The sequence below is a fragment of the Coturnix japonica genome, chromosome 10, assembly GCF_001577835.2.
Source record: "Coturnix japonica isolate 7356 chromosome 10, Coturnix japonica 2.1, whole genome shotgun sequence".
Classification (NCBI taxonomy): Eukaryota; Metazoa; Chordata; class Aves; order Galliformes; family Phasianidae; genus Coturnix; species Coturnix japonica.
Window position 1 is genome coordinate 15,018,340 of NC_029525.1, and position 23,538 is coordinate 15,041,877.

The window sequence follows — 23,538 nt, forward strand, 5'->3', positions numbered from 1 at the left end:
AACCTTCTCAGCTCTCCTGGCTCACAAGTTCCACCTCCCTGCCCTCAAAAGAGCCACCTCCCGCCCCCACAACTTCCACGTAACGCCCCATAAGTTCCACCTCCTGCCCAACAAGTGCCACCTCTCGTCCCACAAGGACCACCTCCTGCCCCACAAGTGCCAACTCCTGCCCCACAAGCCTGCCAACCTCACTGCCCCCAACAAGCTTGCCACCTCTCTGCCCCCCCCACAAGCTGTCAACTCATAGCCTCCCTCCACAAATGCACCTCCTGCTCCACAAGTTCCACCTCTTGCCCCACAAGTGCCAAATACTTCCCCACAACTTCCACCTTCTGCCCCACTAGTGCCAACTCCAATTCCACAAGTGCCACCTCCAGCCCCACAAGTGCCACTTCCAGCCCCACAAGTGCCAACTCCTGCCCCACAAGTGCCACCTTCTGCCCCACAAGTGCCTCCTCCCTGCCCACAAGTGCCTCCTCCTGCCCCACAAGTGCCACTTCCTGCCCCACAAGTACCTCTTCCCTCACAAGTGCCACCTCCTGCCCCACATCATCCACCTCCTGCCTCACAAATGCCTCCTCCTGACCCACAATTGCCACCTGCCGCCCCACAACTTCCACCTCACGCCCCACAAGTGCCACCTCCCGCCCCACAAGTGCCACAACCCGCCCCAAAGTGCCACAACCCGCCCCACAAATCCAACTCCTGACCCACAAGTTCCACCCTCCCGCCCCACAAGTTCCACCTCCCGCACCACAAGTGCCACCTCCTGCCCACAAGTGCCACCTCCCGCCCCACATGTACCAACTTCTGCCCACAAGTGCCCAGCCTCCTATGCACCCCTCAAGTGCTCACCCTCTTCCCCCACACTCGCAGTGCCACTTCCTGCCCGCACAAGTGATACCTCCAGCCCCACAACTGCCACCACCCGCCCCACAACTTCCACCTCCCGCCTCACAAGTGCAACCTCCAGCCCACAAGTGCCACCTCCAGATCCACAAGAATTAACTCCTGCCCCACAAGTGCCACCTCCTGCCCTTCAAGAGCCACTTCTTGCCCCACAAGTAACATTTCCTGCCCCACAAGTGCCAACCCCTCCCCCACAACTTCAACCTCCTTCCCCAAAACATCCACCTCCCGCCCCACAGGTGTCATCATCTGCCCCACAACTGCCACATCCCGCCCCACAAGTGCCACCCCCTGCCCCACAAGTGCCACATCCCACCGCACAATTTCCACCTCTTGTTACACAAGTCCCACCTCCCGCCCAACAACAGCCTCCTCCTGCCCCACAAGTGCCACCTCCTGCCCCACAAGTGCCACCTCCCACCCCACAAGTGCCACATCCCGCCCCACAAGTTCCACCTCCTGCCTTACAAGTGCCAATTCCTGCCCTACAAGTGCCAGCTCATTCCCCTGAAGTGCCAGCTCCTGCCCCACAAGTGCCACATTTTGCCACACCACTGCCACCTCCCCCCCAAATAATCCACCTCCTGCCCCACAAGTGTCACTGACCGCCCAACTTCCTCCTCCTGACACACAAGTGCAACCTCCTGCCCCACAACTTCACCTCCCACTCCACAACTTCCACCTCCTGCCCCAGTAGTGCCACCTCCCGACCCACAAGTGCCACCTCCCGCCCCACAACTTCCATCTACCTAACTGACCGCTCAACAAGCTTCCACCTCCTGGCCCCCCACTCAAAAGCAGCCACCTCCCGCCCCACAAACTTTTCCTTTTTTTCCCACCGTAACGCCCCACATGTACCACCTCCTGCCCCACAAGTGCCACCTCCCGCCCCACAAGTACCACCTCCTGCCCCACAAGTGCCACCTCCTGCCCCACAAGTGCCACCTCCTGCCCAACAAGTGCCACCACCCTCCCCCAAAATTGCCAACTCCCGCCCCACAAGTGCCACGTCCAGCCCCACAACTTCCACCTCCTGCCCCCAAAAGTGTCAACTCCTGCCCCATAAGTTCCATATCCCGCCCCACAAGTGCCACTACCTGCCCCACTAGTGCCATCTCCATTTCCACAGGTGCCACCTCCCGCCCCACAACTTCCACGTAACGCCCCCCCTAAAGCTTTCCACCTTCTGCCCCAACCAAGTAAGCCCCACCCTTTCTCGTCCCACAAGTACCACCTCCTGCCCCACAAGTTCCACCTCCTGCCCCACAAGTGCCAATACTTCCCCACAACTTCCACCTTCTGCCCCACTAGTGCCAACTCCAATTCCACAAGTGCCACCTCCCGCCCCACAACTTCCACGTCACACCCCATAAGTTCCACCTCCTGCCCAACAAGTGCCACCTCCTGACCCCCCACAAGTGCCATTTCCTGCCCCACAACTTCCACCTCACGGCCCACAAGAGCCAGTTCCAGCCCCACAAATGCCACCTCCCGCCCCACAACTTCAACATCCCGCCATACAAGTGCCAACTCCTGCCCAACGTGTGCCACATCCTGCCCCACAAGTGCCAAATCCTGCCCCGCAACTTTTACCTCCTGCTCCACAAGTGCCAACTCCTGCCCCACATCATCCACCTCCTGCCCCACAAGTGCCACCTCCAGCCCCACAAGTGCCAACTCCTGGCCCCCACAAGTGCCACATCCCTCCCCACAAGTGCCACTCCTGCCCCACAAGTGCAACCTACCACCCCACAAATTCCACCTCATGCCCCACAAGTTCCACCTCCCACCCCACAAGTGCCAAATCCTGCCACGCAACTTCCACATCCTGCTCCACAAGTGCCACCTCCTGCCCCACATCATCCACCTCCCACCCAACAAGTGCCACCCTCCTGCCCCACAAGTGCCAATTCCTGCCCCACAAGTGCAGCTCATGCTTCACAAGTGCCAGCTCCTGCCCCTCATCATCCCACCTCCTGCCCCACAAGTGCCACCTCCCGCCCAACAATTGTGGCCACATGACAAACAAGTGAAAAATCCCACCCCACAAGTGCCACTTCCTGCCCAACAAGTGCCACCTCCCACCCCACAACTTCAGCCTCCCGCCACAGAAGTGCCAACTCCTGCCCAACGTGTGATATCTCCTGCACCACAAGTTCCAAGTCTTGCCCCACAAGTTCCACCTACCATCCCACAAGTGCCACCTCCAGCCCCACAAGTGCCATCTCCCACCCCACAAGTACCAAATCCTGCCCCACAACTTCCACCTCCTGCCCAGAAGTGCCATCTCCTGCCCCACAAGTTCCACCTCCTGCCCCACAAGTGTAACCTCCAGCCCCATAAGTGCCAAATCCTGCCCCACAACATCCACCTGTGCCCTACAAATACCATTTCCGGCTCCACATCATCCAACTCCTGCCCCACAAGTGCCACCTCCTGCCCAAAAGTGCCACCTCCTGCCCCACAAGTGCCACCTCCTGCCCCAAACAAGTGCCACCTCCTGCCCCACAAAGTGCCACCTCCTGCCCCACAAGTGCCAGCTCCCGCCCAACAAAAAACCCCCGGAGGGGGGCCCCCCCGAGGGGCCCGCCCCCCCCTTCCCCCCCCGGGGAAACTACAAATACTCAAAAAAAAACAACCAATCCGACACAACAAAACTATACGTTAGAAGAAGAAGAAGAGGAGGAAGGAAGAAGAAGGAAGGAAAGAAGAAGGAAAAGGAGGAAGGAAGGAAGGAAGGAAGGAAGGAAGGAAGGAAGGAAGGAAGGAAGGAAGGAAGGAAGGAAGGGAGGAAGGGAGGAAGGAAGGAAGGAAGAGAAAACACTAATCCAAGAGAAAGAAAATGGCAGACAAAAGGATGAAGCTGTGGCCAGACTGCAATTCTCTGTATATCCACCCTTGGAAATCAGTTTGCTGAAAGGGCTGAGAAGCTGAGGATTTGCTTGATGTTGCCCAAGAAGTTAGTGTCAGGGCAGTGGGCGTTCCCAGCTGCACAGGGACATTATTCGAGCAAATTGATCTCCCTGGCTGAATTCAACATGTACAGATGATTTAAAGCACTCCACGAGTTTCTACATCTGGAAATTATGAGGGGCAAAGTATAGCCGAGAAGTACAGCATTTTTGTATATGAAGTGGCAAAGCAGGTTGGCCATAGACTCATCAGTCACTGTTAATCTGAAAGTGGTTTAGAAGTATGAAATCCTACTGGAAGATGCTTTGGAATTCATTCCCTCCCTTTTTCTGTCAGACCCTTGATTGTGTAACTTTCTGGAAGTGCTGAAATGCTAATCCTTCCCATTCAGCCATTTGGGCAGGGATGGGATGGAAAGCCTGTGTGGTCTGCCACAGGGTTAATTATGGTGGTTTATGCATTGCTGTACTGACACAAGAGCAGGCTGATACTTTATTCTTTGTACTGTATAATTCAACTATTGTCAGACATCAAACCCACACAATATAATACAGCTCTGTAAAGAGAGGGAATTCAATGAAATAAGACATGGAATATGAGCAATGCCAAAGGATAAACAGAAGCCTAAGAAACACCATCTTCCATCTAGGCTTGAAACCCACACTGGCAAACCCAGAGTGGTCAAAAGAAAAGCATGTCAGGCCTACCATGATGCTTCTTCCACTTCCAGCTTCTGGCAATCTGCCAGTTAGGGATTTCCTGAGCCAGAGGTTGCATCTGCATCAGCGTGTTTAATAGCCCCTGCTGGACCCATTTTCCACGAATTTGTCTAATTGCTTCTCGAATCTATATCTGTCAGCAATAAGTTCAACAACTGAATTATGCACTCTGTGAAAAAGCACTTCTAGATGTTGTGCACTAAAGTAGCTGCCTGAATATTCCCTTTATTGACCCCTTAGTCTTGTATTACAAGGGGATAGTCATTTCCAATTCACTTTTCCCGTGTCATTTCTGACTTCACACACACCTGTATTACTTGTCTCTCTTCCAAGCTGAACTAATCTATTTTACTTAACCTCTCCAACAAAAGTCATTTAATAACTCTACTCATCCTTGTTGTCCTTCTCTCTACTTTCTGTATTTCTGTCTTTCAAAATATGCTTCTCAAAACACTTGTAATCCTGTTCATGACATGGGTGGATCATGTCTGCAAGCTGCATAAGGACATTTTTCATCTTGTTGTCTACCCCTTACCTAATCATTCCCAACACTGTCTTTTCCCCTTTGTTCTCTGGCTGCAAGCAAGTCATTTCTGTTGGTTTATGCTGTAAGTTCTTCCAAGTAAAGTTCTTCCACCTTAATCACAGTTGCAGATCACAAAGTTGGCTTTTCAGACCCAGATATGAGGTAGCTTTTATCTGAATAGACTTCATTCTAAGAAATCACAATAAGATCCAGAGTTTTGTGCACTGAAGCCAAATCCATTTCTTGTTTGCTATGGAATTGCATTCATCCTAGCTTTAGCACACCCTAAGTAAGCACAGTGTCTTAAGCTCAGATCAAGAATCTTTGTGTATACTAAACCATTTCTACCTAAACATTCTCAAACACTTCTTTCATACCACCCAGAACTGCCTATCCCCCCAATTCCTTATATTCATCATTCACAGATATCTGTACTCTGGAGAGTACTTGCAAAGAGAATCCGAATTCATGTTTAGAACAGACTAACCAAAATACATTGAGTATCTGTGTGGATACACAAGGATTTCTTTACAAGGATTAATTCTTGTTCCTCCCTGCACACCTCATCCCAACAGCTGGATCTCCAATGGAAATTTCTCTAGTTCATAACAGTAATACTGTACATCAGGTTTTGGTCAAGAAATTTGCTCCTTCTTCCTTCCTTCTATGAAGTAAGTCCACCAGAACTGCACAACAGAATTAGGGGTAATTTCATACATTTTACATGAGATTTCAGTATAAGCCTAAAGGCTTTATCTTGGCCCTCCTGCAGAACTGCTTGTCATAAAGACAATAAAGACACACGGAATGGTAACTAACATTTATGCCAACCTTTAGGATAAGACACTGCAAGCTCTGCATCAGTTTTCCTTGTCTACCCCATTAAAATCTGTAAGTGATACGATCCTGCCTGCATACTACTCCCCCCTATGGATTCCCTAACATAGTTCAGCATTATTTCCAGATAGCACTGGAATCTTCAAACGAACACACCAAAAAAAAATTAAAAGAATTAAAAAGAAAAGAAAAAGAAAGAAGTGGAAGAGAATAAAGGACGTAAAATATGTGAAGGATACAAGACCTTCCTACCTCATCCCCAGAACTTTTCAGAGCAAGACTAATAATATGATTTTAATGATACCAACATGGGAATCAGTTTTCCTACATGGAGTTTCTTGCCTGACAAAGTGATCAAGGCCTCAGACTCTGGTAACTCACAGAGAAAGAATATGTGAGGAAAATATAATTTTAATGTCTTCTACCAAAAATAATGCCCAGCTGTGCCCTCTACACCAGCATTTATTAGTTCATTACTTCCAGATAATGGGGAAGTAGCTTTGCTGTGTGGTCGAAAGTGAAGTAGACTGGAGTAGCAAGTTCAAAAGTGACAGAAAAAAAAGAATTCCAATAACTCAACTGAGAAGCTTACTGGAAAAGTGGGACTGAAGATCTAAATGCAGGAGGAGGATGATTCAGTAATGAATGGAAGGCTCATTTTGACAGCTTGGGCTGCCATCCAAGCTAATTTGTTTCCAGGCCTTCAGTTTGCCAACTGAAGTGGCTGAGAAATAATAGGCCCCCAAAAATATTTCTAAGGGAACACAATGCCCATTATCACTGAAGGAGAAAGAATCTGCACAATTCAAAAAGGAAAAAGAAATTTGAGATCTGCCAACTTTGGCCAGTTCCAAATGACACAGGAAGGAGCAGTTACAATGTAGTGAAAGGGAAGGAGTACAGTATTGTTAAATAAATTCAAAGTAAAAGTCATCATAAAAAAATAGACACAATAAATAGAAGGATGTTTCTTTCACAGAGAGATGATTTTATGGCTAAGCCCATGCGAGCAGCCTGCGATAAAGAAAAGAGTTTGGGATATAGGAAAAAATGAATAAGAAATTGGTGAAGAGAAATAGATCGCAACAAAATGAAAAATAATGAGACAACCTCTTTATATTTGAGTTGGTCATCATAGAAAACTTTTTATATAATACTGCCTGGATAATTTATAAACATTAGAGATTTAATTATCTCCTCCACACAAAGACTTTGTAGTTCTCACTAAAGCCAACAGCAGCAAGGAATGTTTTCTGATTATCACCAGAGGTTAAACCTGGGCTTAATTTTCCTTCCAGTCACACTTAAGACACATCTACACAGGGCACAATGTAGAAACCCTCGACTTACCAGTCAGATCACATGGCAGAGCACCGAGTTGAACACCGCAGGACAAGAAATGCAATAGCCACATCCTGCCAACAGGTCAGGTCAGAGAGATGCAAAGAACAGTCCTGATGAATGGGAGCTGAGTGTCTCCATAGCCACACTGGAAAATCCTCCACGGCCACTCTCTGCTTTCGTACCCTCCCTCTCAGTTTTATTAATATGACAGCTTATCTAGAAGAGAGAAAAAATATGTGATATTTGATGAACATTTTCAAAAAACAGAACAAGAAATTTTGAAATGAAAACATTTGCTGCCAATAATAAATACTTCTGAAGGTTGAATGCTTTTTTTCACCACATTTTTAAGAGAAGTCTGGACATGGGTAGTATATACCTTAAAATATTTTATGAGAACATATTAAAAATAGTCATTGTTTGTAAAAATATTTTCTTATTATGATGTTTTTTCTACCTAAGAGCACAAACTCCAGATTTTTTGAACAGTGGTAACTCATCTGAAACAGATGAGCAAGATATGCTCAGGAAAACACTCAACTACCTGTTAGCCTTCACCTTGGGTTTTCCTGACATTCAGCAACTGGAAAACCTTCCCTTCTCACTTGATACACACTTGTTCCTACAAACACCTTCCCTTTTGGCCAACACAAAAGCAAACTAACATTTTGCTAAGACACCTGCCAGCCTTTTGGATGATGCCCCCTCAGTGAAGGGAATCACAGAATGGCCCAGGTTGGAAGGGACCTCAAGAATCTCCAACCTCATCCCTCCCCACTGACCCTACACATGCAGGGCCACAATCTGTCACTGAAGGTTATTTTTTCTGCTACTACTACCAGGCTACTTAATTAAATGGGCACTCAAAGCTAACGTGCCCCCTTAGGGTATAGCCAAATTGCAATGGGAAGGTATGACTGCAACATATTCAGGCGTACCCTGCTGAGTTTTCATCTCAAGAGAATCAGTAGCAACAATGCCACAACTAAGCAGACTTCATCACAGGCTGTTCCACTGCATACATACTCACACAACTGTTCCACCTCTTTATTTTTAAAATAACAACCAGATTAAAATTAGCTACTGTAGAATGAGGGCCAGCACTGAACTCATTAAATGTTTGAGAAGGAGTCCCTTCTCTTCCTAATCACCCAGTGATCTTTTACCTAACTTAATTTCAGTCTTTATAACTGCCCTGCTGCTTGCCCCTAAAGCCAACAGTGTCTCCACATGCTCATTTGCAGCAAAGGTACACTATTAATTCACTATCATACCTTGAGGTGCTTTCATGTCAGTTGGTTTCATGGGTGGTCACCTCTCCAAGGCAGAGCCCAAGGGTTTATTCAATAGCTTGCAAATTGATTCTTCCTCATGAGAGGGTACTGGCAGGATGCCACTGGAACAGAAATAACCATGTTTCTGGAGGTGAGATTGTTTTCCTTTATTCAATAAGCAGCATCTTTACAATATTCTGCTATTGGAAATCCAAGTATTTAATGAAATTAACATTTCAACAGAATTCTGACAGGGCAAAATGTTTTGCTGATAGATGAACAGTGTCCTGACACACTTAAAAAGATTAATATTTGTGAATTTTGACATAATTACTGATTTCCTCAACAGATTTAAAGTCGAAGTTTATCTTCATGTTAATCCAATTTCATGCCTAGAACAGAGCAAGCATAACAAAATGTCTTTCGTAACCTTCTGATATCATTAATTATTGCTACATTGGGAGTTACAGCATGGAACAAACAGGTTTTTAAAAGGAAATCATTTGTCTCTCAGCAGGGAGACTCAACAGTTCTATTTCCTTCAACACCAAGCTGCATTCAAGTAATCTTGTTTCATGGTGATCTTCCCTGGACAACCTCTAAGTCAATGGTGAAATCCCATCTATTTTGTCCCTGGATTGGTCAAATGTGCTGCCCGTAAGGGGAGGTGTCTATTTCCTCTCCTAATTATGGAGGAAGGGTTTTCTATATGTTAAGGCCACGCTTTCCCCGAGCTGTGGGCATTTGGTCAGGTTTCCTGGTGATTTTCCACAAAAGGAAATCCCCTAACTCATTAAAAAAAAAAAATAGATTAATTGACCGGTTCAGTAACAAGCTGCCCCAGGACCCAATAAACTTTACAAAGGGTACATTCCAATTACAACTTGGCTCAGCATGAACCTGATAAGTAAGCCAGCATAATCTTTCTTCAGCATTAAGGATTTTTTTTTCCTATTTTTTTTTTTCTTTCTCCCCCCTTAATTTAACTCCTTCTCAGCACTTGTGGATTGAGTAACTTCATACTTCTCTTTTTCTCGTGAATGTGAATCCCACTGAATAATTCTCAGCAATGTGTTCTGATGAGTTCAGTAAAAGCAACCAGCAGTCTACAGTCACTTTCTTTGCACCACTGCAGCCTTGAAAGAAACAGCTACAGTGCTGCCTTCTTCCATTCTTTGCCTGGTGTCATTAAATGAATCCAGATCTCAGACCAGAAATGGGAAGAAGGAAAGTGATCTCACAGTATACACATCTGGTGGAGCAATTGGAGCTGCTTGCTTGCAAAGTACAGATGTAAGCCTGCTTTCACTATGTCAGAGGGTTGGAAAGGATGCAAGGTTTTTCAGTAACAAGCATGATTTTAACAGCAGGAGAAGGAAATACGAGGCAGACGTCAAGCTAGAGAGACAAAAACAAAAGGAACTGGCTACAAAGCATTTTAGATTTAGATTTCCACAGCATTAGAAAATCCAGACGCTTTAGAATGAGAACCAGAGGCTGAAGTACTCCTGAACCTTCTGCATTCATCCTGTACTATGGTGCAGTTTAGAGATGACACTAGGATTTAGTAATATGCAAGTGTCAGGTGTGAGGGTGCTGTTTAGCCACAAAGAAGAGTTTCTAGCTCTAGGTCTTCACAGTGGTTCCCCATCTAAGGCTGAAAGCTGCCTGTGGATACATTAGACAGTTCTCTTCAGCTCTATCCCCTCTTTGCCTGTAAGGAATATTGCAGAAGTTCAGGCTCCAAACATAGGGTTATCCTCAGATAGAGATTATGTGACCACGTTGGAAGTGCCTGAAGGTGGTTCAAACATTTATTAGGCATCTCCTCCACAGACAGAAGCAGAGGTCAAGTGTCCCATGAACTGCATCTGCTCTGCAGAACCCCCAGACTGACCTCCCTGCTACACAGCCAGGCTTGGGTGCTGAACCCCAGCTCTTTCACCGGTTTGAACACTACTGATGCAAGACAGTCTGTATTCAAAGAGGCTTATTTAGAAAACATTCACTGGTTAGCTGGCTAATCACATTTACACACCTGCCTGGTAGCTACTGCTACTTCTAAGACATAAAAATGCACAGGCGCTTGTACAGAAGACACAAACTGTTTGGACTTATATCTGCTTCTGCTCAGATTTAGAATATCATTTTCATACATTTATTACGCCTAGCCTGTGCTGTATTTCTTACAGGAACAAGAATAGCTATAATTATTGTTGTCAATCAAAGTTTCTCTGAAGTCCTCAGCTTTACTGTTTCAATAACTCATTTTTACCGGTGGCAAATGTCTTCAACAAACACTAGAGCCTAATTTGCAGTTTGGTTCCCTTGTCACTTTCTGAGTCATCTTGGTGGAATGCTGTGAGGCAAGAGATTCGTTTTAAGACTTTTTTTCATCTTCCCTTCCCTTACATCTGAGGGCTGTTAAGAAGTTTGTTTTCAATAGCTCAGACATATCCAAGGCGTACCACAGGTACCGAAGGTGCAATGAAATACAAAGTTTATTCTACTTCAGGTACAAAGAGAATACCTGATATATTGTTCCAAAGTCAGTCGTAGCACATGCAGGTGCACTTGTTATTGGTTTCACTGGAATTACAGTTGCTTAGAACTGGTGCTGGGTTTAGCTGCTTATAAGCAAATGCCCCAGTATTACATAGGGCTCAATGGTGACTGCAGACACTTTGGTGTAAACCAGAAGTAATTCCACCAATGATGTGCAAACCTCAAGGTAAACATCACCCTCCCAAAATAGTTAAAGTGCCAAAAATAAATATGATACAATGCTGATGGATTTATAGACAACTGACAGTTTCCCCCTCAGATTCTTAATCAGGTGTCACTGAGAGGTGCTAATATAATTAGAGATGAGATATGGATTAATAGGAAGAAAATATCATAACCTCGCTCTCATAATAGAACAGTCCGTACACTACACTTACTGCAAACTGCACCATTCTTCTGGTAGCATGACATTTGCTAAAGAAAAAGCCTGTTGATAATTCTCTGTAGTCCTATCTAGCACTCTGCCATGGCTGCTCTTCAAAAGGCCATATTTATCCCCTGGGAAATATAGCTGTATTAATATGACATTTTGCCACAAATTAATCTTAAACGGGGTAATATTTTTGACACCGAATTGAAACTGGAACTAAAAGGCAGTTCAGGTGGTTAAAGTGGCAATATCCTGTAGCAGACTTATGTTCCCTGAGACAATACTGTTATGGTGTAAGTACCATTGTACTGGGATGTACAAACAGGGAGAACTCTGCAAGTCTTCCTTCATTTTAACAACAGACATACGGGATCATTGGCCTTCTACTCTTTATTACAGTTGGTGATACAGTAATGCCCACTGACCCCAAATATCAGAGCCTATGACGACAGGTACAGTATAGAATAACAAACCTTGTGCTTAGAAAAGCAGCCAAGTAATTAGCACCTCATCTACCGTTGTGATGAGATGTAGTGTAGAAAAGTAGACAGACAGTTCAACAAAGATTTAAAAAAAAAAAAAAAACAACAAAAAAAAAACCACCCTAATTCCTCATTAAAGCGATTAAAAGTGGCCTGGTCTGGTTTTTAATTGATGTCCCATGGCACAAGTCAGTCATGACGAAAGGGATTCTCTGTGCTGTGCTCTCTTTCCTGCTGTGGAAGTTCCCAGGCTTTGTAGAGTTCATCAATGCCAGGCTAATTAACACAGTGTAATACTGCCACTTACACCCATTTCCCAATTCATTTGCACATAGCTTCCACTTAAACAGAAATCAGGGTAAATTCATCATACAGATTTCCACAGGAGTTGACCCTATTATACAAAGGATGCTGTTAACCTTTTCTGTTCCTTTCCTCCAAACGATGTGATGCTGATGGTCACCAAAGATGACTGGTGATTTAGTATACCAAAATATCACCTTATGGGTCCTTCAATGTTATTCACCCATCACATGTCAGCTGAATTTAATGGGATCATTTTTATTAAGATTAATATCACCTCCACAACTGTTTAATTCCTTCCTGAACCTGAATGCTGCAGCCAGTGCCCATCTAAATATATTTCTGATATGAAATATTTAACTATCTACACTTCCGATTAATCTCTGAGACGTGATGTGAAGCCCACTGACCACTAGTGATTCTTAAAGATCCTATGGCATTTTTTTTGCAAGAGCAGAGGGTATTGTAAACTCCTGGATGTTGGCCTTATTCCAGTTGGGATAATTAAATTCTACCACACTAAAATTCCCCCTGCAGTTTCGGTTGGAGAACTCCTGTTCTTCTCTTCCTGTTTTAACAACCAGACTGAAGTGTTTCTTGAACTGAATTGCCAACACGTTCCATCCCTGAGCTGGGGAAGGAGACTCAGCCCATGGGTACACATTCTGCCAAATGCTCTGGGACTCATTAGGAAGGTGGTGTAGAACATGTGACCTAGAAAACCATACAAACATAACGCCAGCCTCAGTGTTACTGCAGGTTGATCACTGTGCTCGTGTGTTGCTGGATTTTTATTTTCAGCAGAAGCAATCAACGTGAAATATCTGAGTATCTACCAATGCTGCAATGAAACTCCCCGGGATGGACAAAGAGGTTTTGCTGGTGAGCGTTTTATCAACTGCTCAAGCAAGTGTAAGAATCAATCCAGCTGAGATTTAAACTTCAGCACTTTCAATGCCTGAGTAATCACTTGGTTACATTGAGTGTTAGCAAGCTTTAGATAACAAATTGATTTTCTAGGAATAGACTGTAAACATAAATACCCCTAATTTCTGTATTGGGGAACAGCAGAAAATATTGATCCAAGGACAGTGTTTCTTACTTAAACCCAGAATTCTGTTTATTGTTTCTGCTGAGCTGCTTCCTCTTTCTATATGCTAAGAATATATCCCGTCTGTAGAGAGGCAATGAGGGTTGCATGGCACCATTTGTCCTAGGAAGAGAACAGGAAGCAAGTCTGGAACTTTGTCAAGGGGGGAAATCCACCATTATATTTAAAGGCTGATTTGACTGATTTTCTTATGAAAATCATTTCTGGGCAATCCAAGTCTGGAATTCAGAAACTGCAGTGGCTAAACAGATCAATCCAATGAGTTATTAAAAAAGCCTTGAGAATACTATTTTTGTGTTCATTTGAGAGCAAACACACAAAATTCTTTCCTCTGAATTCCTCCAGCTTAGCATGAAGCAAGAAAGATGATACACTGCAGATTCTGTTGCTCCAGGCAACTGATGAGGAACCTCTTTGATGTGCTTTGATTAATGCAGACTTCTTTGATTCAGTGATATTTGGTTCCAGTTCTACTTAAAAAATAAAAAATCCTTACTACCACAGGGAAAACAGTTGAGGACACTTGCTTGGAAAACACTTGGGCTTATGTTAAGAGTTCTTATTCAGGATTGAAAAGTTTTGTTGCCTCTACTGTTCTCTCTCCTTTTAACTGGTCTCCTTGACTGCAAACACGAGCATGAGGTACATTATCACCACTTTACTTCTTTTAGAATAATAGAAAAACAGGAGTGAAAGGGACCTGTAGAGATTATCTATTCCCTCCCAAACCACATGCTGTGTTTCTATCAGACATCTCCCTGCCTCTCTGATGGAGGTCTCATACTGCCCTGGAATGATCTTGCAGCTTCAGACAGAGAGATGCTGTCAGGAAACATAAGGCCTCCTGAGAAACACAAATTCCATAGTTTACTACTGTATAAAAAAATGCTTCAGAATGAGAATGGATGTTTTATCCAGCTAATACGGAAGAGATTTAGTGTAAGTCAGAAGAGTCAGAATCTAGAAGGATCCCCTGGCTATTCCACAACTTTGGGAATTTATCATTAATTTCAAGCCCAGTAGTTTTTGATTAATTGGGCCAGGTCACAATATCTGTATTGTGACACAGCTGTTTTAGTCTGATGTCCAGCCATCAGAAAAAGCCAGAAGCACAAGGAGGACCAAGTATCATGTTTCACCAACAGGGCAAGCATCCTCAGACTCTCAGTCCAAGAGGACTCCCACTTGTTTCTAAGCAAACCATTCAAAGACTGCATTTTTTTCCTGAATGGATCAGTACAGCTCATAGACTTAAGGCTATTCTAGAATGAGTCAATGGCATTTTTAAACCACTCTGAGTTAATATCAGTCTACACTGCAATAGAAGTATCGATAGTTAAGTGATTTTTTTTATTATTATTATTTTTTTAAGAAATGTGAATTCCCTTACGCCCTACTTTGGTATCTTAAAGATTGTAGGAGGTCAAAAAAAAATAGGTCATTGAAAATAACATTGCAACAAGAAATTAATTGCAAAGAACGTTTAATATGACAGGGGACTACATAAAATCCTATTATATTTCTCCACTATCCTACTCAGTAGTCTGTACTACTGCTATACTCAAAGGCCAGGGCAGTCTCCCAGGGTAAATTGCTACATTAGTTTGACATTTCTGGCTCCAATTAACCTTATATTTGAGCTATTTTCTGAGGGTTTTTTTTTTTTTTTTTTTAAATCTGTGATAAGGTTATGTTTTTCTATTAGAGTTTCAATTGCTTAATGGCCTGTTCCTGATGCCAATCCCTCTTCATACACACTCTAGGTAAGAAAATTAGGCCGTACTTTGACAATGCATTACCTCCAGGAGCAGGACCAGCTTAGGGTATTCCAAACTGTTCCTGTTTGTCCCTGAGCTCACAGGACAATGCAGTCCTCTACGTTGCATCTACCTGGCTAAGTGCTGCACTGCAGTACAGGAACTAATGAGGCTTCAGACACTTGCCTAAACCCCAATCTTACTAAGTTTGTAAAGGAACAAAAAGAACAGAGAATGAAAACAGAACAACATCCTGTTATTAAGGGCATTGCATCAAATCACACCTTGCATTCTGCAGTTAGCCCAGCTGTAAATGCTAAGGAGATCATGAAGGCAAGTACCAAGAGGGTGCTTAGCCAGATGAAAGTCAATGAAGACACCAATGCCAAATCTCAGCTGTTGCAGTTCTGGACTGATTACATTTTGTATATAGCAGTACAGAGATTTGGAAACAAAACAGCAGTTTCTACTGTGAGTTGTGTAGTACCAGCTCCTGCTCTTTCCTCAGGCTTTAAGATGCAATCGCACTGTACTCCTGATGTAGCGCCGTGCTACTGTAAGAGAGGGAGACTGTCGCATTCAACCTATTCCTAGGTATGCCTTTCATTTGCATGCTTGAAGCTGGATCACGGAGGGCTTCCATGTGCAAATTAACCTTGATTAAGAAAAAAACCAATATGCATATCCTTCTGATCTATACATTAGATCAAAATAGCATGGAAATGAGCAATGCAAAAGATTTTCCAAGCAGGAAAAGAGCAGTGCCAAGATCTTGCTTATACCTGAAACACAGGGTATAAGTCTTGGTTTGTAATTAGCTGGCAGTTTGCTCTGAGTACTAAATATTCCAAACACCAAATTCTAGATATATGGCCTATAGTTCAGCAGAACAGTCGGTTCTAATATTTTAATTGCAATTCAGACAAAACAGTCTTATGTTTATGAATGCAAATTCATTAGTCACAAACAACTGCCAAAAAAAAAGGTGTTCTGAAACTTTCCCGATGTCGAGGCTGTTTACTAGAATTCCAGAAGAGAATTACTTGGGAAATGCAACATCTTAAATGTTATTTTTGCTTTCATATTAATATATTTCAATCTGAAAGAATAACAGCCAGATTTTGCAGATCCACTCAGCTCCAGTATTAGGTGAGTGGTGTTAATACTGCACAAAGCATCACAGAGACAACTACAGAAGTGTGAGAGCTGAGATATGGTTGGCAAGGAAACCACAATTTACAATAGCTTGGATTTTCATATGCAGAACCTACCACACTGTAATGTTAATTATGTACAGCAAGGCAACGCTTTGCTTCTGAAGTCAAGTCACTCCACTGACTATCACATGAGCCAAACTAAGCAAATGCTGTGTACTTCCATCACGATGCAGCATTTATCTGATACAGCCAATGGAAGTAAATGGCAAAATCTGCTTTTTATTCAGTGGACAAACATCGGCACCTTGGGATTTATTTTACTTATTTTAATCCATTCTTAATACCGTTTATGATCCCAAACTAAACACTATATTATAATCTGTATTATGTAATGCAGTCCTCTATTAAAAATAAACAATGATCTAATTTTGGAAACGCAGTGAGAAAATAATCATGGCTAAGATTTTCAAAGGACTGATATTTTAGCTGTGTAACTTGAAAGGCAGTGGTATGGGTCTTTGAGAACATGGGAGCTCTTGAAATTGCTTAACAAAAATAAGGACACTTATTCAGGTGCCTAAAGAAATAAGTTACAGTTAGATGTGAAATCTCAGTATCCATCAAAACATCTCGACATGAAAGCAATACTCTTAAACTATAAAAAAACATTCACCTCAAACCTGAGAGTTTGCCCAGGATCTTATTAAAATAAGGCACATGCAGAGATAATGAACCCTGAAAAAACCCGTTACTGAGACCTGACATACAACTGTGACTCAGAGCTTAGCAGAGATGTCCAGACTCAGAGCAGAAATGGAGCAAATTTCAGCTCAAGCTGGTGACAGCAATTGGCTGTTGCTCTCTCCCTTCTCAGCACCTCAAAGAACTCAAATACCCAAATATGAAAGATACTATTTGGAGAAACTCTCCTAGAACAGTGCTAGTACGTTCTGAACCTAGCAGTGAGATTCAGATCTTCATATTGGATCTCAGGTTAGGGCAAATACTGCCCTGCTCGGCAGAGCTGGCTCTTATGCAATCGGCCAATTCCTATTGTAAACACTGGGCGAGAAGCACTTCATCCATCTGGAGGTTACCAGCATATCATTTATTTATTGTCTTGTCTAAAAATTACCTTTAGAAATATAAATGCTAATTTCACCATAAAAAAAAGATTGCAGAGATTCAGGCTGGGGGATGTTTTCTACATTCATTAATGCAAAATCAACTGTTCTGTTTTTCAGGAGCTAAGGATCAAGGACTGTCTTTTACATAATTAAAACTCTGAAATGTTAATATTATCTTCCCAGCACAAGATTGGGAATTCAGGAAACACCTCTCTGAGTATTAATTGTGCAGAATAATATGGCTGTCCATCTGTATGATCTGTTCATCCTTTGATGTTTAAATTGATCCTAGTATTCTGAAGATAGCTTCTGCAGAACTGATTTCCTTGTCTTTATTTTAGCTAGGTTCATTCAAAGGGCAAAATATCTAAGCATTCAGCTTTTGACCCTAGTAGCAAATATTTAATGTATGAATTAAACTGGACAGGGCTTTGCCAGGAGCTCTCTTCATGTTTTATTTCTGAAGCTATTTTTACCAACATTTAATCGCTTAAATGTAAGGAGATAAAGACATCTCTGACAAACTGTGTTTATTGAGCTAAATGCAATCAAGGAAAGCCCTTTCATTTTTTCATAATGGGTTCAGCGCACTTTGCATCTCTGGCTTTATTCTGAACACGATGTTACAATCCAAGAGGATGATACAGTAGTTAATATTACCACTAAATAAATGCACAAGTGGATGGACACAGAAGGCAAATTGACAAAGAGATGGATAGATGAACTGAAAACTGCCTTTAATAGGCTCCCATGAAAAAAAACAGTGGTGTACAATGCACAATCTCCAGTTACTCTCTTGCCCTTTCTGTGTCTATTTACAAGGGACAGTTCTGTAAAAACCATCAGCAAGCAAACAACAGCCAGGCACCTGACTAAAGGTCATGCCAGCAACAACAAAGCACAAATTAAAAGGCAAACCCCCCAATTTTCACTCCCTCTCCCCAGCCCCACCAACACGTAAGCATTAGAGACCAGCTGCCTTAAAGATTCTGGATATTAATGATGATCTTTGAGATGAGTAGCGGGAGGAGGAAAGCAGCAAGGAGGAGAAGGTTTTAAGAACAAATAGCCCAAAGGTGGAGAGAGTAGCAGCAGAACGTGAGAATGACAAAATCAGGCCAGTGACAGGTGGAAAGGGCATTAGAAGAGAACATGATCAAGTAATTAGCAGGTGGAAGTGGAAGTTAAGGGTCAAAATCAATCTGTCAAGGGACAGCAGGGAGGTATTACCATTGCAACTGGCTCCTGATTGACCAATGCAGGAGGAGATCCATAGGCTGATGGGAAGAAATTGCTGCCAAACATTTATCTCAGCTCTATTCTAGCTGCAACATACTTCAGAACAGCCCAAAATTGTATTGCATGTTCAGAATTGCTGTTTCTGCTACACTTGTTCCTTTCTGGGGGGAAAAGAGGACTTCCACTTTGATCCCAGTGTGCAAAAGATGAATACATCTGAACAGAGAGACAGGCATTACCCAAACTAATTCCAGTAAGGAAACTATGTGTTCAAGCATAATGGCCTGTTCACATCATTAACATCTTGGATCCTTAAGTTTTTTTCTTTAAACTTCTTTTTATGAAGACTTGTCATAGCAAGTGGAGCAACATAATGCAAACGGCTTTAGACTCGTGGGAGATTTCCCCCCCGCATTTGAGATGAGGGGAATCTGTACACTCTTCTTATTTCAACAACACAACTGAGTCTCTGTCCTTCTGAAACACCCATCCTTTGATGTTCAAATCCACCCTCAAGTACTGGAGAAAGCATTGTAGAACACATTTCTTGTCTTGATTTTAGTGAGGTTCATTCAGAGGTCAAAATCCAAGTATTCAGCTTCTGACCCAAGTTAATCTGACCAGCAGGAAAACTGTCTGTAGTGAAGTGACAGAGTGGCAAGTGGTGAGACAAACTTCCCTACCACATGTCCTACAGGACAGACTGCTGTCAGATTTTCATCTACCACCAGGGAAAGCATAGTGTTGTAGCAAGTGAATGACTTGCTATGACTGAATGAGACTCCACCATGGTCCAGTCTCCCCTTGCTGCCCCTGCTGAGGTCAATAATAGTGGTGATTTTTGTCATGGGATAGTGATCTGTAATTTAAGTGGGGGCATTCATCATTCAGAAGTCACAGTTGAACAAGCTGCTCAGTGATGACCCTAGGGCACGCTCAGCCACAAAACCAGACTCAAATAGTGAGCTGGGGATATAAATGCTCATGTTTAGAGACAAGTGTTTACATTCTCTCTCTCTCTCACTACTTCTATTGTTTAATAGATGGGTTGAGACCTCATACGATGCCCTTCAAGAGTCTATAAAAACCTACATGAGCTTCAGCAACCCAAAGAAAAAAGAGACTCTGTTAAATTAGTCAGCACTGATGATCTGCTCACATTCACCATAAACAGCCAAAAAAAAATGTGTCTCAGGCAAGACTCTTCAAGAAAGCTAAGATTTTTAATGGAGGAGAACTATAAGTCAGTACGACACTGAGAATATTTCATGGCCAGCTCAGCATACATCAGACATCTTTTAATAGATCATCAGGCATCTTTATGACTGTCTAGTTACCATGCCCATCTAATTACCTACTGGAAAGATTCTATCCATCATCTACTGTCTACCTCCAGCACAAACAATGCTACTGTCCGCTCCAGTTTCTCAGTCAGAGCAGACTGCCAGGAACAGTAGCAACAATGACATCCCCTTCTGTCCTCACAGGAACTGAACACAGAAATAAAGCTGCTGGGATTCTTCTGCATGCTTCTGCCAGGTCCGCTGCCAGGCTCTTGCTGGAAGACAGACTGGAACCAGAGATGGCTTCATAAAGTAAAAAATGAAAAAGACCCACAACAACCAGATGTGCCCAATAAATGAGAAAGAAAACCCTTCCTCTCATGTGGCTGAAAGAAGGTTTCAGCATTTTGTGACAACCAACTTTAGTAAAAATATATAACTCTAAGTATTTTGTTCCTGCTCTGATTCTTATCCTTTCACTAATCAATGCTTAGGCATCCCTTGCCTAAAGAGAGATGACATCAGTTTCCAATGCCTCGGTGGCTTTGTGATGTTTAACCCAAAGCAGACTAAGACCACTGAATGTCAGGCTGAAGAAGATTTTTAAAGCTTTTTTACTTGACAAAAAAAAAAAAAAAAAGGAAAAAAAAGATCCCATCCATGGGTAGAAGATTGAGAAGATTGTTCCCCATCTTGAAGTGGCAGCATTCAGATGTTTGGAACCAGCTGAACCCTGCTCTGTAAGGCTGTTCTCTGGCTCAGCTGGCTCTGAACAATCATGCTCTGCAATCACCTCTTTTCATACCCATTACAAAAGGTGAGCAATACTTATTGGTTCAAGCAGGGCCAAGGGCTGACATTAAGCAAATTTCAAGGGTTATTTGAAGTTAATTGAGTTTAATCATGTAATGATTTTATAATTAGTCATAGTTCCCAGTCTTGCACTGAAAAAGTCACACTTAAGAATTATTTAAAAGAAAATTAAAAGCAATTTAGAACAAGCGAAAGGAAGCCACATTCCATGATTGGTGGGACTGGGTGAGGTGATCACAAAGTGCTGGCTAAATGCACTAACTGCTTCAGCGCGCTCAGCCTCTGCCTTTAAGTGCAGCAAGCTGAAATCCCAGCCGGGGATTTTCACTAAAGCTAAGGACAGCAGTAAGTTTCCAAATGTTAGTTGTGCTGACTTAGAGGTATTTCTCACTGGCAATGAGGTGGGTGGATCCTGTCCCAAGGGAAAAGAAACTTCAGAGTTTTTCCACCTCACTGCAGCCCGGTCCACCTTGCTGGTTCAAAGGCAGGCACAAAGGCCAGGAAACCATATTTATGTATCCTCAATATCCAAACTTGTCAGAGGAAAATTATAACCCTCAGTTATATACAGGAAGGTAAATCCCACAGAGATAGGTATTCTCAAAATTCAAGCTGGTGAATTTGAAATGCTATTAAAACAACAACAACAAATTGTGTGAAATTGGGATGTGCAACAATAAATGAGCTGTAAAGAATACTAACATCAGTGAGTTCAGTGAAGTTCTCATGACAAAGCACCACCTGTTATATCCGCAACTCTGCAATGCATTCAGGACAAGTGGAACAGAACACCTCAAAAAGGAATGCTGGATATGTGTTTAAGGATAAGGGACTTACACAAGATACAACCATCTACCTGCTTAGTAATTAGCACCCGTGCTCCTCGCTTAATCCAGGACACTCGTTACAGCAGCATTACGTGGTCTCAAGGAGCCATGTAACATTGAAATACAGCATATAAATTGTGTGGATCTGCTGTGGGTTAAAGCACATTCTCTTAGAGTGGAGGCAACATGCAAACCAGTTCTGAATCTTTAGACCATGAAAATTCAGCCTCTGACACAAAGTCATTATACTCCTAGGAAGAGAAAAAGTAGGGCTTCCAGAGAATATAATCCTTGGGTATGGCTCCCACCAAAGTTGTCCCAACGTGCAGAAGTAAGTGGCACTACTGGACCCACCAAGAGTTGAGATTTTGGGGGTTAAGGAGTGTGTGGGCTCATGTCTCTCCTCTGGCCTGGCTCCTCCACCTGGTATCATCTCCCACCAAACAAAAGGACACCCAAACACAATTTATCTGTGCAACTGAATAGCCTCATGAGGATGCTAATTGGATCTGTGTCTGTCCAAAGGCACATGAAACAATGTAAGGTTTCAGACAGGTTCACGCTCTTTGTTGTGGCATGAACACATGCACCATGTGCCACAAGCATGGTAGTGATGCCACGTTCAGGGCAGCCCCCACGGTGTACATGATTTATCTGGATTTAAGAAGTTAAGCATTTATAAGCAGCACCGCAGTAAAGGCGCTTATTGCTCTGCATAGAGACATAATTATTGATAAAATCATACTTTTTCTCATCACCTACTGATAATTCTTCCATAATTGTCTTGCTTATTTTCAACAAATTATAGAACTGACCTCTTCCCAACTACTTGGTGATAATGAACCACAGGAAGCAGGACTAGAAGGGACAATTCCTTTCTTCTGAATACTGAAACTGTGTGGAAAATTCAGCCAAGGAAAAATAATCGGACAAACAAAAATTCAGAGCAAAAGTGAAAGTGGAATGCAGTATTCTCCAACTCCAAAACCCTCATAATTAAGTTGAGCTTTCATTAAAAATAAAAATTTTTGAGGTGATACCATCTTATCTTTAATTGCAAACACACATTGCAAGTAGACATATTCCAACTTGAAATAACTGGTTCTGCTTTTACTGAGCGATAAATTATTTCAGTGATAACACTATGAGACGAGATATTCAGAGTAGCCCAGTAAATATTAGGCCTTCATCCTTTTCCACAAAGGAATGCCTTGGAGGCAATGCTCTGCAAGACCTGAGCAGTTACAAAGGCTGACAGTGCTAGTGCCTGCCCAGTACAGCACAACACACCACACTGCTGAGCGCTGCCTGATGAAAAACCTTTGGTCCTTTCTGAGAATGAGAGGAACAAGAGGCCTGTGAGATAGACCTGTATTTAGCAGGGGCTATGCAATGGGGGACACGCAATGTGCCCCATGGGTAACCATATCAGAGGCATTCTGCTGGTGGCTAATTCTTTCAGAGGATGTCCACCTCCCAGGACAGTTCAATAGCTAATGCTTTAACCGCAAAAGGAGGGGTTTAAAATGATGAGCCTAACAAAGACTTCTTTCCATTTGAAACACAATCATATCCACACCGTTCCTACCTTCTCCCTACAGCCATAAATAATATCAGTGTATTACTTAATGATATGACTTATTTATTATTTATTTAAATGATTTATGTAGAGCCTATAGCCTTAACAACTATAATGATAACGATTCAAAAACCAGAAGCAACATGAAAAGGAGATGCTTAAATAATTAAATGCCTCCCGCTTTTCCCGAAAGAGAGCTGAGGAGCAGTGTGCTTTTCTTTCTTTAGGTTTTTAGTTCTCCTACAAGTGAAAGGGCAGAGTGCCATTGGCTAAATGCTAGCTTAGCAAAGGAAAAACAATAAATCAGAATAACCAGTGTTACGGAAGCCCTAGTCTAGCATTTCCCATCCACGCATCTCAGAGGAGGGTAAGTACCACAGGACCTATTTTACAGAAGGTGAAA

At 43.0% G+C, this 23,538-nt stretch overlaps 1 protein-coding gene across 1 annotated transcript in view; it reads right to left on the minus strand.

The window, feature by feature from the left end:
• Positions 1 to 23,538, minus strand: part of FAM169B (family with sequence similarity 169 member B) — a 185,793-nt gene that overhangs the window by 116,116 nt on the left and 46,139 nt on the right. Inside the window, exons 7-8 of the transcript XR_004308540.1 lie at positions 8,523 to 8,644; positions 7,255 to 7,464 (exon numbers count right to left, since the gene is read on the minus strand). The gene's annotated coding sequence lies outside the window, so the exon portion shown is untranslated. The remainder of the gene's footprint in view (positions 1 to 7,254; positions 7,465 to 8,522; positions 8,645 to 23,538) is intronic.